A 4,783-nucleotide genomic window follows, 5' to 3' on the forward strand; every position below is an offset into this window, starting at 1 on the left:
AATCAGGTTGTAATGTTACTCAACAATGGCTTCGTTTTATTTAGCATTTGCTTGGATTTACTGCTGATATGTGGCCAGAAAACCAAACCATGACTCTCAGTCTCACCTCATTAGACTTTCCTCTGGCAGAAAAGAAAATCACCTGACTTGAAGTCAACCCTAACTACTGTAATATTGAGCCTCAGTATTCTACTCTGCGAGTAGAGAAACGTGCCATTTCTCTACTCCTCTGACCTCAATCTCTGCTCTGTTTAACTGCTTTCTCTCTCTTCTGCCTGAAGAGGTCTATATATCACAGAGCTGAGTCATCTTGTGAAAAAAGTCCAGCACCTCTTAAACAGCCCTCCAGCAAGAATACCAGATATAATTTGATCTTTATTGTTTCTGGTCACACCTGAATAATCTTTATGTGCTCCATATGTTCTATAAACCCTGTGTTATTTGTGTATTGTTTTCTATATCTTGACTGTAGGCATCATGCTATCACAGCTATAAATACTCAACTTTTTCCGATGTGTGTGTGTGTGTGTTTATATATATATATATATATATATATATATATATATATATATATATATATATATATATATATATATATATATTTCTGTATGGTGCCATGGCAACACTTAGCCCAGGCCTTCCCACAGCCTTACATGATGAAATATGAGTAATATTTCAGTGCGGGGCTCTGCTTATCTTTCCTTTTCTAAACCTCTAAGGTTGCTGCAGTTAAACCTCTATTGCCTCTCTTCACGTCTTAAAGCTGTCCTCCCTTCACAAGCTATAGCCTACCTTTTTATATAAATACATATTTCTGTTTTAGTCACTTTACAAAATGTACTAACGAGGCCAGTGACGCCACAAGATCTGAAATTAAAGTCATGCTGCTAGAAAAACTATTATTATTATTATTATTATTATTAAGAAGCAATTTGGATTCTGTATCAAAAGAGGCACATTTTTTTCTATTAAACCAACAATAAAGATGTAATTTGAAAACAACCCATGCTGTCATTGCCAGTCACTCTTTTGTTGGCTATGTACTTTCAGCCCTTAATTACGCCACGTCCATGTCAGACGCTGCAGGCAATCGTGTTGGAGACTAACCTCAGATCACTTTGAATGCACAAAGACGTAAACCCTCTGCTGCTGTGGGACACCGAATGTGTTTTCAATCGTGTGATCTTGATATCACCACGGCAACGTGACTGAGTTCATTCAGGCAGCAAGTCCTCTCTTGACTCCCCATTCTCCTTTTTAACTTTAGTATCACAGCCAGGCAACCAAACATGCTGAGCCTTAAAGATCAGTTCCAAGCAGCAGAGCTCATTATGTACATAGAGGGATCTATGGTTGTTGTTGTTGTTGTTGTTGTAGTTGTACATGTCACAAGGCAGATAAGTCTCTTGTTGAGCTTTGAGCCTTGGGCTGTCTTTGTCTTTTGATGATTAAGTATTAATACAGTGTGGAAGACTTTTTTTATATATATTTTTTATATATTATTTTTTTGGGCATTTTAGGCCTTCATTAGACAGGACAGCTGAAGACATGAAAGGGGAGAAGGCGGGGAATGACATGCAGCAAAGGGCCGCAGGCCTGCCTTAAGCTTACTGCCTATCCCTTATTTTGGGATGAATGAAATAATTTGGATGGTTACAGATTGTGGACTGTAGCCATTGTACTGTATACAATATACAGTATACTATATACTGGCCAATCGGTGTCTCCATACATTACAGGAAACCACTGTTTAAATAACTAATGTAACAATGTAGATTGTCCAGTAGGGGTCCCCCCTCCCTCATTTATTTCTGTAAAGGATCTTAAAATACATTCAATGTCAAAATGTTTCATTGTCATTACACATGATTTACTAAATTACCTTAACTAATTAATTTTATGACAGCTTATAATAATATATACACAGTTTAGTTTTTACTGCCAAACATCAGGCCCACTATTATCTTCCGGTTATACATCTATCTATCTATCTATCTATCTATCTATCTATCTATCTATCTATCTATCTATCTATCTATCTATCTATCTATCTATCTATCTATATATATATATATATATATATATATATATATATATATATATATATATATATATATATATAAGAAAAAATAACACAATATATTTGACTTATATATTCTTTCAAATAACATACTTGAAATAATATGTATGTAATATGTATGTATCTATATATATATATATATATATATATATATATATGAAGAAAAATACAATATATTTGACTTATATATTCTTTCAAATAACATACTTGAAATAATTTCAAATGAACTGTAGAATGAAACTGGTACACATGTACAGTTTATATATAAATAGCTCATTTCCTCATCTCCCAGGCTTTCTCTAAGTACCATCTAATTTAAATGTGTCATGTGTCAACAGCCAACTTAGTCTGTGTGCATCATCCATATTTACAAAATCTAAATTATGTTTTATTAATTCATGGGGGTCCTTAATAACTTTCATATTCCCTGTAAAAGCATATGACAAGTACTAATGTTTTCTGAGGCTGTGAAATGTTACTTTCAGGAGTTTTACATGTTAACTACACACACACACAAATAAAAAAAAAGTTACAAAGAATGCTGATTTGACGTATTAGTTACTGGAAATAATAACATACAGTAGTTTAATTTTTAAATATAACTACGTGCTTAAAAATACGTTTTACTTGTCACTCTCTTAGAGAATGTATCAGGACAGAGACTTAATGTCAAGATGATGTCAAGTCTAACACAGAACGTGTTTCTTAACAAATTGTAAATGGTTTAGTAATGAGTTGGTAGACAGGTATTGTGCAACTCTCACCAAGAAGAAGAAAAAGAAGAAAAGGAAACTATAAAATCTACTGTATTATCTTACAGCCAGGGGCCTCTGGCTCCTCTGGGGTCTGAGGGCCAAAGCAGGAAGTGATGAAAACTCTGTTGTGTCACACTATTTTCTTTCCTGTTCCCTTCATGGTACTTCCTCACTGATCTGTTAAAAGAGATAGATTCCTCTGCACTGCTGTTACATATAAGCAGGTTGTGACAAAGGAAAGTGTAGAAATCATTATGGGGAAATTTTGGTGGTTGTAAAGAGTACTTGGCTGGAATGGTAAAAGATGGGTTCTTTGAAAACAGTTCATAATGAAAGCCATACATTTCTCAGAAATATGTACAAAAAGTTTTCCAACCTTTTCTTCATTGTTAGAGGCGAGCTTGGGCTTCTGGTCTGTTGCAAACTGAAAAAAGAAGAATTTGATGGTAACCACTCTGGACCTTAGCCGATTAACAGATTAACCACAAAACCTACAGTACTTACTTCTACTACTACTACTATCACTATCACTGTTACTGCCACCCATTTTTCACTGAAAGTTTTTAGATGTAGTTCTCTTGCTTCTAGGCAGCCATCGCTTTTTGATGCTTTCAGTACGGTCTGAAAATGAACTTATAAATAGATTTGAGACTTGGGACAGAATTGAATTTGGCATTACAAATTGCATTTACAGTTTGCATTACAGTTGCATTTCGACAGTCAACTCTCAAGTCTTAGATGTCTTAGAATATGAGTTGTCACACCTGCATTAGTTAGGGCTGAAAAGTTTAGTTGTTTAATCAATTGGTTTGATTTTGATGATCAACCACATATTTGAACATCTGTTCACTGGTTCCAGTTTTTCTTTGTTTTATCTGATTGTCACTAGAGCACATTTGGGTTTTGGATAGCAATTGCATATATTGCAGCGGCGTTGAGGAAAAACGTCTTTTTAACAGGCAGAAACCTCGGACAGAACCTGGCTCTTGGTGTTTTGGAAAATTTGGAGTTGATGAGTAAATCATTTGAAAGCCTCAGTTTGGCCACCTGTATTTACTCTGCTCTGTATGTGATTGGCTGGTTCTTTCACACCCTGCGAACACAATCCCTGCAGCTGATAGGTAATCGTGCCTGGACAACAGGCCATGGGCTCTGCTCACCTCTGTTTCATTTGGTTTAGATCATGTGTATTAACCATTATACAGGTGCTGTCTGTTGCTGAGATTACTGTGTTATTGTTTTCAAAGAGATAAAATGTGACAGCCAGGCATGAATGTGTTGCTGCCATGTCTCTACCAACGCATGTCCTGTCCTCCAAACGAAACACACCCTCTGCCTGGAAACTTCCTGCGCAGATAATGAGGTGATAAAAGGCTAATCATGTTTTCACGTTTCACACAGTCTGGCCCAAAATATACAACTTAAAACACAAACATGCACACACAGCATTGTTTATATTGTTTTCCTTCCAGTCACCTCATCATTTGAATCCTCAGCTGTGAACGTACTTGGTTTTCCCTTTGTTTAACAAGACTGGGAATTTTAACTCGTAACAGAACAATGTTGCAGCAGAACTGTTCATTGTTTCTGCAGGGAACGCCTGGTGGAGGTGGATAAGCCAAAATAACAGTCCAGGAACATTTTGAACAGATTAAAGACAGATAGGACGAAGAAAGAACTGAGATAATGTGCTGGAACGAAGAGAAGAAAACAAAAGCAAATAGAGAAAGTGCTACATCCTCTCCTGAATGAAGAACAGGACAGGAAGCAGAGCACTGAGAGCTTGGAAGTGATATGTCCTTGTTTGAAGCTGTTCAAATGTTCAAACACACAACTTGTTTAAGAGTTTTGAAAGCACACAATTGTTTTAAATTTGGCTAGAACACAAGTGTGTTTTTGTGCACAAGCTGTTGTCCGAGGTGTGTGTAATAAATGCCAGTGAAACCCT

The sequence above is a fragment of the Sander vitreus genome, chromosome 10 (genome assembly GCF_031162955.1).
Source record: "Sander vitreus isolate 19-12246 chromosome 10, sanVit1, whole genome shotgun sequence".
Classification (NCBI taxonomy): domain Eukaryota; kingdom Metazoa; phylum Chordata; class Actinopteri; order Perciformes; family Percidae; genus Sander; species Sander vitreus.